Source organism: Mus pahari, chromosome X (genome assembly GCF_900095145.1).
Source record: "Mus pahari chromosome X, PAHARI_EIJ_v1.1, whole genome shotgun sequence".
In the NCBI taxonomy this organism is placed as follows: domain Eukaryota; kingdom Metazoa; phylum Chordata; class Mammalia; order Rodentia; family Muridae; genus Mus; species Mus pahari.
The window spans coordinates 117511710-117526009 of record NC_034613.1 but is presented as its reverse complement, the minus strand read 5'-3'; the positions used below and the strand labels follow the sequence as shown (position 1 = coordinate 117526009).

The 14300-nt window shown below is 37.8% G+C and overlaps 1 protein-coding gene across 1 annotated transcript in view; it reads right to left on the bottom strand.

Moving 5' to 3' along the window:
- Positions 1-14300, bottom strand: part of Il1rapl2 (interleukin 1 receptor accessory protein like 2) — a 1246644-nt gene that overhangs the window by 181903 nt on the left and 1050441 nt on the right. The gene's annotated exons all lie outside the window — the stretch shown is intronic.

The following is a 14300-nucleotide window of genomic DNA, read 5'->3' as shown; positions in this document are numbered from 1 at the left end:
TACGTTTGCCTTTCACCATCTGGTAATCTCTGGTGTTAGTTGTTATAGCTGTTTCTGGTTGGAGCTTGTTCTTCCTGTGATTCTGTTAGCCTCTGTCAGCACTCCTGGGAATCCAGCTCTCTCTTGAGTCTCAGTAGACAGATCACTCTCTGCAGGTAAGCTCTCCTCTTGCAGGAAAGGTGCACAGTGGTCTAGTGCTCAGATCTGCTTCCTGGCTGAAGATGAATGCCTGAAACTGGTCCTATCCCAGAAGCTATGTTGCTTCTGCAGTCTGTGTGCTCACCAGCACAGACTGGTCTCTGAGGGACCTACCATACAAGATGGCTCTCTTACCTGCTCCAGGGCGGTCAGAGCCCTCCCTGGTCCATTCTTTTGAATATTTGCAGATTGAGTAACTTTTGAGTTCTTCATAGACTTTATATATTAACCTCTTCTAAGATGTCAGTCAGTTCCTTCCATTGGATAGGTTTCCTTGCAGTTAAAAACTCCTAGTGCAGTGCAGATGCTTTATAATTTGCTATTGCTCCCTGAGCCTTAGAGTCATTCTCAGAAGGTCTTTGCTCCTGTTTTTATCTTGATGTATCTCTCCTGTGTTTTCCTTTGGCAATTTAGGATTTGGGGTCTTAAATAAAAGTCTTTGATATATTTGGAGTTGATCTTTTGTTCAAGGTGACTGAAAGGGCTCTAGTTTCACCTTTCTACATGTTTTCACAGCTTATTAAAGAGGGTGTTTTATATTCATTGTCTATATTTTTAAAAATTCACATGGCTATAGTTGTGTAGCTTTATGTGTGAATCCTCTACAGTATTTTATCAATTTACATGTCTAGTCTACTTTTTTTTGTGCAAGTACTATGCTGTTAAACCGCCAGTGCCTGACTGGACTTTATTTTAGAACCTGCAATTTTATTCATGGTATATTTTTGCATTAAATTTAACATTTTCAAAAATCATCGTAAAGTATCATTTGCCAGAATCTCTGAGGATTTTAGTATCCCTTAAATTGTTCACACAAATGTGAGACCCCTATACATATTTCCTGAATGTAAGCACTGTGAAACAACATTAGAAGTTTGACATGTGTTTTGTTGGTATCTAAGAGGTCCGCTCTTTTCTGAAGGGAAATGGAGGAGCAGTGAGTTGTGGAAAAAGAGAAGTAAGAGTTGGGGAACTGGTAAAGTGGAGGGAGGGGAGGCTGGTGTGAGGATATATTTTATATGGGAGAAGAATAAATAAAAAGGATAAAAAAGAAGTTTGGCATGATTCCATTGAGTTTGAAGGGGAAGAAGCTACTCTAAGGATATATAGCAATAAAACTAGTAGATAGTAAAGTGGTAATTCAAACCTGGGATCCTTGTGCTCGAATTTTGTAGTTACAATTTCTGAGTCTGTAAAATTTTATTTTGCTTTAAAAAAATTAGTTTAACTCTATAGTGCTCTCTCCAAACAATAATGTTCTTCATATTATCTTCCAGGTGGTTTTGGTTCACACCGTATTTGACAATCTATTCTTAACCTTGACACCATTTGTGAAAACTCTCTGTACTTTGCATTGCATTGTATCTGTCAGCCTGGTTCATTGTCAGCTGGCAAGATGGCTCAGCAGGTAAAACCATTTCCTATGTAAGTCTGTAAGTCTGGCCACCCAAGTTTCAACTCTGGAAACCATGGTGGAAGGAAAGAAATGAATTCAAAATATTGTTTTCTGACTTCTACACACATTCAATGGTATGTATATGTAGCTGTTCTATGGCCACAGAGAATTGGGTATACCTGAAAGGAAGGCTCGGAATGAAATAGGACAGGAAGGTGAGAAAAGTATGAACCCAGGACAAAGGTTCTCTGATCAAGGCTCAAAGTTTAATTTTTGTCTCTGGGAATTTATAGGGGAAAAACCCAAGGACACATCCTTTGTTTTAACTGGGTTTTGTTGTTTTGTTTTAGCTGGATTCTGTTGCAAAACAAGCTCAGCAGCTCAGCAGGTAGCCTGCTTCTACAACAAATTACAGGAAGACAAGACTTTGTTCACCTAGGTCAAAAGACTCCACCCAGGTCAGTGAAAGACTGACTGTGACAAACAGTTAAGGTCCAAATAGCCTGTTCAGGGCAGGGGGAAAGGCACAGGTATGCGTCCACCTGCACATATACAAAAACACATGTATATGTACACATATACTTGTAAGTGCACATACATGTACACATATATAAATACATAAAATATTAAGCTACTTAAAATAAGTACAAAGAAATGGGATGTGAAATATGTAGGGCATAGTGATCCATATATTTCAAGAAAAGAATCATAAACATATATCAATTGAAATGAAGATTTTTTTTTAAATTTCAACTTAGTAAAGGAGTAAGTGAAAGATAAGTCTAACAGTGAGTGGTTCTTTGTAAATATTATGCAACAAATGAGCACATTCTGGACTGAGCATGGCATTACTGAGCCTACATTGTAAACCCAATAAGAATGCATTTATTAAAACTCAGAACTACCAGAGGCACTGGAACTTATAGAGGAGAAAGTGGGGGAAAAGCCTTGAAGATATGGGCACAGGGAAAAATTCCTGAATAGAACAGCAATGGTTTGTGCTGTAAGATTGAGAATTAACAAATGAGACCTCATAAAATTGCAAAGCTTCTTTAAGGCAAAAGACACTGTCAATAAGACAAAAAGTCCACCAACAGATTGGGAAAGGATCTTTACCAATCNTAAATCAGATAGGGGACTAATATCCAATGTACATAAAGAACTCAAGAAGATGAACTCCAGAAAACCAAATAACCTCATTAAAAAATGAGGCACAAAAGTAAACAAAGAATTCTCAACTGGGGAATATGGAATGGCTGAGAAACACCTCAAAAAATGTTCAACATCCTTAATCATCAGGGAAATGCAAATCAAAACAACCTTGAGATTCCAATTCACACCAGTCAGAATGGCTAAGATCAAAAATTTATGTGACAGCAGATGCTGGCAAGGATGTAGAGAAAGAGGAACACTCCTCCATTGCTGGTGAGATTGCAAGCTGGCACAACCAATTTGGAAATCAGTCTGGTGGTTCATCAGAAAATTGGACATAGTACTACCGAAGGATCCAACAGTACCTCTTCTGGGCATATATCCAGAAGATGTTCCAACTGGTAATAAGAACACATGCTCCACTATGTTCATAGCAGCCTTATTTATAATAGCCAGAAGCTGGAAAGAACCCAGATGTCCCTCAACAGAGGAATGGATACAGAAATTGTGGTACATTTACACAATGGAGTACAACTCAGCTATTAAAAACAATGAATTTATGAAATTCCTCAGCAAATAGATGGATCTGGAGGGTATCATACTGAGTGAGGTAACCCAATCACAAAAGAACTCACATGATATGTGGATATTAGCCCAGAAACTAAGAATACCCAAGATACAATTTGCAAAACACATGAAACTCAAGAAGAATGAAGACCAAAGTGTGGACACTTCTCCCCTTCTTATAATTGGGAACAAAACACGCATGGGAGGAGTTAAAGAGACAAAGTTTGGAGCTGAGATGAAAGGATGGACCATCCAGAAACTGCCCCACCCAGGGGTCCATCCCATAATCAGCCACCAAACGCAGATACTATTGCATACACCAGCAAGATTTTGCTGAAAGGACCCTGATGTAGCTGTCTCTTGTGAGGCTATGCCAGTCCCTGGCAAACACAGAAGTGGATGCTCACAGTCAGCTATTGGATGGAACACAGGGCCCCCAATGGAGGAGCTAGGGAAACTACCCAAGGAGCTGAAGGGGGCTGCAACCCTATAGGTGGAACAACATGAACTAACCAGTATCCCCAGAGCTCATGTCTCTAGCTGCATATGTAGCAGAAGATGACCTAGTCAGCCATAATTGGGAAGAGAGGCCCCTTGGTCTTGCAAACTTTATATTCCCCAGTACAGGGGAACACCATTACCAAGAAGTAGGAGTGGGTGGGTATGGGAACAGGGGCAGGAGGGTATAGGGGACTTTCAGGATAGCATTTGAAATGTAAACTAAGTATATACCTAATAAAATATTGGAAAAAGAAAAAAGTCCTCAGATCTATACTCTTTGGTTTAATGTTTATTTAAAGGCAGGATCTCACTATGTATACTTGGATTCCTTGGAACTTGCTATGTAGACCAGGATGGCATCAGCCTCACAAAGATGAATCTGCCTTTTCCACCTGAGTCCTGTCTTGGGTTAATGGTGAATACTACTATACTTGACTAATAGTTTTCACCAGGGTCAGTTGAGCCTCCACAGAGTAATTTGGAAATATGTATGGATAGGCTGAAGGTCTAACAAGTTCAATGATATTACTTCAAACACTTTCAAAGCGAAGAATTATATTTATGAAGTTGATGGAATGATGGAGTTTTGGGGAGACAAGAAATGCTTCATGGAGAGATATGAGCCAAGTAAGGTTTTAAATGTTGAAATATTGAGAATAGGTCACAGAGAACTTGATCACATACCAAAACCCAACTTACCTGTCTTTGGTATTTTCTGTGTGTCAGTAAGTACTAATACTATTTTAGACCTTTATTCTCCTTAAAATGAAAATGTAGAACATGAATTTTGATAGAAGTATAGAGAGCAAACTATAAGGAAGTAGTTCAACATATCATTTTCTAATATATTTTATATCTTAGAAAATCATAGTAAACATTGGAATTAACTATAGTTCTTATACTACATTTTATCTCTCTATATTTTTATGTCCTTTATAATTGCTACTTTATAAACTTTGATTTAGCTTTCCTCTCTCTTCTCCTTCTGGTAACTGTCATTATTTTTTCTGTTTCAGTGCCTTAGTATTTAAACATACTTCACAGAAAGTTGCATAGCTGAAAATATTACAGTTTTTTATTGTGTCTGGTTTATTTCAATTAATATTAATGTCTTTCAGTTTCATCCAAGATGTATTATCTGTCAGCATCTTCAGTTTTTAAAGCGATAAATCACATTCATATCATAATTTCTATATGCAGACATTCAATAATGGATGTTTAGCTTTTGCTTACACATCATGGTTATTGTAAAGCACTGTTGCAAACAAATGTAGGAATATAGATATTTTCCTTTATTGAAAAGAGTATATTCCCACATATTATATTGCACTTAAGGTTTTTCCTCCCTTTACTCATCCACATCCTCCTCTCCTCCCCTTTCATCCAGATCCACTCACTGTTAGCCTCTCATTTGAAAACAAACAGATTTCTATGAGATAATAATAAAGTAAAATAAGGCAAAAGCCAACATATTGCAATTGGGAAAACAGAAACAAAAAACAACTAACCAGAACAAAGAGAGACCAAGAGAAGGCACAATAGTCAGAGACCCACTCATTTGCATTTTCAGGAATCACACACACACACACACACACACACACACACACCCCTCACCCAACTGGAAGCCATAATGTAAATGCAGAGGACCAGATGCACATTCAGGGCCATGCATGTTACTTCAGTCTCTGTGAGGTTTTGTTCATGATTATTTAGAGGATCTTGTTGTCTAGTTGTCTTCCATTCCCAGTGACTTCTTACATTCTTTCTCCCTCTTCTTATGCAGGGGTCCCTGAACCCCGAGGAAAAGGATTTGGTAGAGCTTCTCTTTAGGTCTGAGTATTCCAAGGCCTCTCATTCTCTGCATAGTGACTGGCTCTGTGTTTTTGTATTTGCTTCCATATGTAATTCAGATATTCCTACAAGTAGATGATTTTATTTCCATTGAATCTATACCCAGTAACTGCCGAACAATATGAGATATAGATTGGTTTGTCAGTCTGTCTACCTACCTACCTACCAACCTACCAACCTACCTATCATTTATCTATATTCTTCCACATTTTTACCATAACACCTATATCAGCATACGTTCCCACTCACAATATATGAAGGTTGACTGTTCTTCACAGTCTTATCAGAATATCTCTCTTAATTTTTGGATGATAAATCCTTACTGGGTTGATACAGCATTTTATGCTGATAATCATTTCCCTGATGATTAATAGTTCTGGCATATCATCATTGGAGAAGTGTCTATTCTGGTCTTTTGATCTTTTTCTTTAAATCAATGCATTTATTTGTGTATTTTTATTATGGATTTGTGTATGTGTACAACATGTTTTGACTACAAAATTTTTATCAGCTATATGGCTTATATATGTTTTTTCTAAATTGATAATAGCATTTGAATTTGTTGACTGCTATTTTTTTAACTTTGATGTAGTCCCATTTCCTTTTGCTTATTTTTTCTGTGATGTGGGCAATCTATATGAAAGCATTGCAGACAAGATCAATGTCAAAAAGATTTTTAAAAATATTTTCTTCTAAGAGATATACAGTTCAAGTTTTCACATTTGGGTATTTAATCCATTTTGAGTTGATTTTTCTTGATGCTGTAAGATAAGGGTCCAGTTTCATTAACACCACACTTCCAACAATGGATAAATCACCAAGACAGAAAATCAATTCTCTGAACTTGAACATTTGATTTGAGATATACTTTAGGCCAAATAGAACTAACAGTTGATACAGAACAATCTGCCCAAAAGTAGCATGTTGTGGATATCTGTTTGTATTTTCTGCTTCCTCAAGAAGTATGCTCCTATGAGTAGATCATGTACTCAGTTATCTCAAATGAAATCTTAACTGGTCAGATAAGGTTAGAGACTATGATTGGGCAGTGGAAAGAAAAGGTGGAGCTGAAAGTTTTAGAGAAGGGAAAAAAGAAGGGGAAGACGGGAGACTAGATGGAGGACAGAGGGAAAAGAAGATGGAGGAAGAATAGGTTGAAGATGGAGAAGACCAATGTGATCTGGAATTGCTGCAAATAGCTAGGGATTTCTTAGCTGGGCAATAGAGTAGTGTAGGGTATATTAGCCCAACCTAGGTGTGTAGCTTATAGTCATATTAACTGAATTGTGTGTTCTTTGTATGGGCATTTTGTGGGTAGAAATTTACCATTATAAATCTGGCTGTTATAATGAAAGTCTCAAGAAGGTAGACTCCAGAGAACCAAATAGCCCTATTAAAAAATAGAGTACATACTCTCGTATCTCTAGCTGCATATGTAGCAGAAGATGGCCTACTAGGCCATCACTGGGAAGAGAGGCCCTTGGTCTTGTGAATATTATATGCCCCACTACAGGGGAATCCCAGGGCCAGGATGCAGGAGTGGATGGGTTAAGGAGCAGGGAAGTGGGGTACAGGGGACTTTCGGGATAGCATTTGAAATGTAAATGAAGAAAATATCTAATAAAAATTTCTTCTGTTAAAAAAATGTAAAGTGCAGAGCTAAATAACGAATTCTCAACTGATGAATCTCAAATAACTGAGAAGCATTTAAAGAAATGTTCAACATCCTTAGTCATCAGGGGAATGCAAACCAAAGGACCCTGAGATTCCACCTAACACCAATTAGAATGTCCAAGATAAAAACAAAAACAAAAACAAACAAACAAACAAAAACTGCAGGTGGCAGCAGATATTCATGAGGATGTGGATAAAGGGGAACTCTCCTCCATTGCTGGTAGGATTGCAAGCTGGTACAATGACTCTGGAAATCAGTCTGGCAGCTCCTCAGAAAATTGGAAATAGTTCTACCTGAGGACCTAGCTATACTACTACTGGGCATATACCAAAAATTCTATAATATATAACAAGAACACATTCTCCACTATATTCATAGCAGCCTTATTTATAGTAGCCAGAAGTGGGAAACAACCCAGATGTCCCTCAACAGAAGAATGGATACAGAAAATGTGGTACATTTACACAATGGAGTACCACACAGCCATTAAAAACAAGGACTTCATGAAATTTATAGGCAAATGGATGGAACTAGAAAATATTCTGAGTGAGGTAACCCAGACACAAAAGAACACACATGGTATGTACTCAGTGTTAAGTGGATATTAGCCCAAAAGCTCACAATGCCCATGATACAACCCACAGACCATATGGAGCTTAGAAGGAAGGAAGACCAGGGTGTGGATGCTTCAATCCTGCATTTAGGGGAGGAACAGGATGATCATGGGAGGTGGAGGAGCAGGGCACATGAGAGGGAGAGAGAAGGGGGATGAAGTAAGGGGACAGTCTCAGGAACTGGAGATGTGAGAGAGGTACAGAGGGTCAGGAAATCGAACAAAATAAGTCTCTAGTGTTTTCAGTTTATGATGCTAAGGGGAGCTGGGTGAGCTGTAGCTGGCTTTCCGTAGGCCAGCCACAGTGGGTGGATGGCCTGAGAAATGGGAGCGGTAGCTCCAGGCATTTCAGGTTAAACTGGTTTGGTTAGCTTAGCAAGCTAGCCTCAGGAACCAGGGCAAGAAGGCTACTTAGAGCTAGCCTTGGGGGTGGGTGAGAACACACTTCCTGGTGAATAGCTGGGTTTAACGTGGTTTTTATTTAAAACTACACACTACAGCAGCAGAATTTACATTATTCTCAAAAGCACATAGAACATTTTCCTGGATAGTTAATTTATTAAGCCAAAAGAAATGAATGTAACAAGTATAGGAAGATTCAAAGTGTATAAAGCACCTTTTGAGAGTGTATTGGTTAAGAGCACTGACTGCTCTTCCAGAGGTCATGAGTTCAATTACCAGCAACCACCTGGTGGCTCACAGCCATCTGTAATTGATCTGATGCTCTCATCTGGTGAGTCAGCTACAGTGTGCTCATATACATTAAAAAACTAAATAAATCTTAAAATAGAAATAAGGAAAATGGAATATTCCTTTTAAAATATATCAAATATAACAAATATATATATTATATATACTTTAATAAAATAATTATATAATATTAATTGTTATAATCAAATATATTAATTAAGTAACATAATATTAATCATATATAAATTATATATAATGTGATAGACAGTAAATATAATAAATACTTATAAGTAACTAATGGGTCAAAGGAGAAGTCACAACAAAAATTAAAATTACATGAGGAAAATCAAAGTAGAAGTAATTCATACAAGAAGCCAGTAAAAATACAAAAGAAATTCAGATCTACCTGAGAACAATAACAAAGAGCTGAACCTAAACAAAACATCCAGAGAATTTGAAAAACAGGAGAAAAATTAGTTAAGAATTGTCTTGTTAAAAGAAATTTAAATTTTGAGCAGAATTGACAAATCTTTTACCTACCTGAGGAGAAAGAAAAGTAAATTAAATCTAATCACAAATAAGAGTAGAAGTATTCCAATGGAAACCTCAAAAATTAAACGTGCCATGAGGTAATATTATGAACAACTACATGCAAACAAATTAAATCATCCTGAAGAAGCAGAAACACACAACTTACCATACTTAACCAAGACGAAATAAAAGTTTATGCAAGATTCTATGTACTAATAAATATATACAACATGTGGAAGAATGTTGTATACAAATACAACTAAGAAACCAAATATATGCACAAAGATGCAAACAGAATTACAGAAATGAAAATACAGTTTCCAAAATAAGATAGTGTGGTTTATGGATGAAATCAATAGCAGATTGAACATTCAAAAAATTCAGTAAACTAAAATAAATCATAACAGGAAGGAATGAGGAAACCAATAATTTGGGGTAAAAGACTATTTTCCATATTTGATGAAGCATGTAATTATAATCATGTTGCTGTATATCCCTGATCAAAAGATACTCAAAGGAAGGTAGAAGAGACATGGTTTTTTGACATCATGCCACCTAGCCAGAACATGGCAAAGCATATTAGGTAAGACACTGCATATGTAGCAGAAGATGGCCTAGTTGGCCATTATTGAAAGGAGAGGCCCTTGGTCTTACAAAGATTATATGCCCCAGTACAGGGGAATGCCAGGGCCAGGAAGCAGGAGTGGGTGGGTTGGGGAACAGGGTGGGGAGAGAATATAGGAGACTTTCGGGTTAGCATTTGAAATGTAAATGAAGAAAATATCTAATAAAAAATTTTTAAAAACTTAAAAAAATGTATTAGCTAAGTCAGAAAGTATGGTAGGGTGGGCAGTGTAACAGGGGATATAACCCATGCCTTAGGGACCAACATTATGGTTGTCTACAGTCCCCACCATGGTTATTCACAATCCTCATAGACAAAGCACTGTGTAACAAGGTTTGTTTACTTTAAACAGAGACGAATAAAATACAATTTTAAATTGGGTCTCAAAAAAAAAAATAAATAAAAGATCACTGATAAGGCTAGCAACTTGAAATTTAAGAGTAAGACCACTAAATAATCAATAGAATTGAATCAATGTTTATATTTCCTTCTCTTACATTTAAATGTTTCATGACCCAAATTATACAAAACAGCAAAATGCATCACATAAAAATGAATTTAAAAATCAGAAAACAGCATGAGTTGTCCTTTAGAAACTTAATTTTTTTATTTCTGTTCTAGATCATAGCCTAGCCAAGAGTCCTGGATATTCTCTCCCTCCCTCTCCCTCCCTCTCCCTCCCTCCCCCCCTCTCTCTCCCTCTCTGTTACACACACACACACACACACACACACACACACACACACACACACACATATATATATATATGTGTGTGTGTGTGTGTGTGTGTGTATACATTTGTCCTCATATATATTTATATGCATCACATACATGAAGGAGCATATAGATCCTAGAATGCAGCTTCAGATTCCCTGGAACTGGAACTATAGGTGTCTATGAAATGCTGTCTATGAATGTTATGAACTGTTATGAATAAGTGACATTAATCACACGCAATGTTATCGCAACACTATGAAAAATAACAGATAATCCAATATACTATCAAATAGTATTAATCACATTACTAGATGAGTCAAGATATTTGATATAGCCTTCCGGTCAGTGCCAGCACTGGGCCACCTTGGGCCTGAATTCAGAGGACAGTCCCATGGACCCCAGAGGACTCTCTACCCCACAGGTGCCCTAGCATGCCCAGGATCTTAGGATCTCTAGTGAGTGGAACACAACATCTATTCCATCAGAAACAAGGGTGCTTGGGGCCAGCTGGACCACAGACACAGGAACCCCACACATCCAGTAGCTCCGGTTCCTTCTAGTCTGCTGGTCTGCCTTGGTTTTGAACTCAGCAGACAGCCCCATGGTCCCCAGAGGAGGTTCAACTTCCAGGTACTCTAACATACCCAGGATCTTAGGATTCCAGGATCCCAGGATCCCAGGAGCTTGATCACACCAGGATCTCAGTGTCTCAGAGGGAGCTTGTCTGCCAAGAACTCTGACACATGCAGAATCTCAGCATCACAGGATCTCAGAATCACAGGATCACAAAGAAAGCTGGACTCTGAGAAGTTCTGATTCGACTGGGATTACAGGAAGGACAGGCTCCAATCAGATATATAGATGGCAGGGAACACTTGAGATAATCGAATGGTAGGAGGCAAGCATAAGAACGGAAGCAACAGAAACCAAGGTTACTTGACATCAACAGAACCCAACTCTCCCACCATAGCAAGTCCTGGATACACGACCACACAAGAAAAGTAGGATATATATCTAAAGTCACTTTTCATTTTGATGATGGACGATTATAAGAAGGACATAAATAACTCCCCTAAAGAAATACAGGAGAATATATCTAAATGGATGACAAAATTGAGCAAAACCATCCAGGATCTAAAAATGGAAGTAGAAACAAAAAAGAAATCACAAAGGGAGACAACTCTGGAAATAGAAAACCTAGGAAAGAAATCAGGAACCATAGATGCAAGCATAACCAACAGAATATAAGAGATAGAAAGGAGACTCTCAGTTGCAGAAGATACCATAGAAAACATTGACACAATAAAAGAAAATGTGAAATGCAAAAAGATCCTGACCCAAAACATCCAGGAAATCCAGGACACATTGAGAAGACCAAACCTACTGATGATAGGAGTAGATGAGAATGAAGATTTCCAACTTAAAGGGCCAGTAACTATCTTCAACAAAATTATAGAAGAAAACTTCCCCAACCTAAAGAAAAAGATGCCCATGAACATACAAGATGCCTTCAGAACTCCAAATAGTTTGGACCAGAAAAAATTCCTCCCATCACATAATAATCAAAACACCAAATGCACAAAACAAAGAAAGAATATTAAAAGCAGTAAGGGAAAAAGNTCAAGTAACATATAAAGGCAGACCTATCAGAATTACACCTGATTTCTCCCCAGAGACTATGAAAGCCAGAAGATCCTGGGCAGATGTGATAGAGACCTTAAGAGAGCACAAATGCCAGCACAGGCTACTCAACCCAGCAAAACTCTGAATTGCCATAGATGGAGAAACCAAGGAATTCCATGACAAACCAAATTTGCACAATATCTTTCAACAAATCCAGGCCTTCAAAAGATAATAAAGGGAAAAATCCAACACAAGGAGGGAAACTACACTCAAGAAAAAGCAAGAAAGTAGTCTTTCAACAAACTCAAAGAGGATAGCCACATAAACAAAATTCCAACTCTCACACACACAAAAAAAATAACAGGAAGCAAAAATGACTTTTACTTAATATATCTTAACATCAATGAACTCGATTCCCCAATAAAGAGATATAGACTAATAGACTGGCTACACAAACAGGACCCAACATTTTGCTGCATACAAGAAGCCTACCTCAGTGAAAAAGACACTACCTCAGAGTAAAAGGCTAGAAAACAATTTTTCAAGCAAATGTTCCCAAGAAACAAGCAGGCCTTTCCATTCTAATATCAAATAAAATCAACTTTCAACACAAAGTTATCAAAAAAGACAAGAAGGGACACTTCATACTAATCAAAGGTAAAACTTATCAAGATGAACTCTCACTTCTGAACATCTATGCTCCAAATGCAAGGGCACCCACAGTTTTTCTTTTTTTATTAGATATTTTCTTTATTTACATTTCAAATGCTAACCCGAAAGTTCCCTATACCATCCCCCTGCCCCTGCTCCCCTACCCACCCACTTCCACTTCTTGGCCCTGGCATTCCCCTGTACTGGGACATATAAAGTTAACAAAACCAAGGGACTTCTCATCACAATGATGGTCTGAATAGGCCATCTTCTGCTACATATGCAAGAGCTCTGGGGGTACTGGTTAGTTCATATTGTTGTTCCACCTTTAGGGTTGCAGCCCCCTTCAGCTTCTTGGGTACTTTCTCTAGCTCCTCCATTGGGGGCCGTGTGTTCCATCCAATAGCTGATTGTGTGCATCCAATTCTTTGTTTGTCAGGCACTGGCATAACCTCACAAGAGGCCACTATATCAGGGTCCCTTCAGCAGAAACTTGCTGGCATGTGCAATAGTGTCTGGGTTTGGTGGCTGATGATGGGATGGATCCCCCGGTGGGGTAGTTTCTGGATAGTCCATCCTTTCCTCTTAGCTCCAAAATTTGTCTCTGTAACTTTTATGGGTATTTTCTTCCCTATTCTAAAGAGGAATGAAGTATCCACCCATTGGTCTTCCTGCTTTTTGGTTTTCTTGTGTTTTGTTAATTGTATCTTGGGTATTCTAAGTTTCTGGGATAATATCCACTTATCAGTGAGTGCATATCTAGTGACTTCTTTTGTGATTGGGTTACCTCACTAAGGGTGATAATCTCCAGATATATCCATTTGGCCAAGAATTTCATAATTTCATTGTTTTTAATAGCTGAGTAGTATTCCATTTTTCATTTCTGATTTTGTTAATTAGAATACTGTCCCTGTGCCCTCTAGTTAGTCTGGCTAAGGGTTTATCTATCTTGTTGATTTTCTCAATGGTTTGGTTGATTCTTTGAATAGTTCTTTTTGTTTCCAAATGGTTGATTTGAGCCCTGAATTTGATTATTTCCTGCTGTCTACTCCTCTTGTGTGAATTTGCTTCAATTAGTTCTAGGGCTTCTAGGTGTGCTGTCAGACTGCTAGTGTATGCTCTCTCTAGTTTCCTTTTAGACGCACTCAGGGCTATGAGTTTTCTTCTTAGGACTGCCTTCATTGTGTCCCATAAGTTTGGATATGTTGTCGCTTCATTTTCATTAAACTCTAAAAAGTCTTTAATTTCTTTCTTTATTTCGTCCTTGAGCAAGTAATCATTGAGTAGAGTGTTGTTGAGTTTGCACGTGAGTGTGGTCTTTCCATTATTTATGCTGTTATTGAAGATCAGTCTTAGTCCATGGTGATCAGATAGGATGCATGGGATAAATGTTTTTTTTTTTATATCTGTGGAGTGCTGTTTTGTGTCCAATTATATGGTCAATTTTGGAGGAGGTACCATGTGGTACTGAGAAGAAGGTATATCCTTTTATTTTAGGATAAAATGTTCT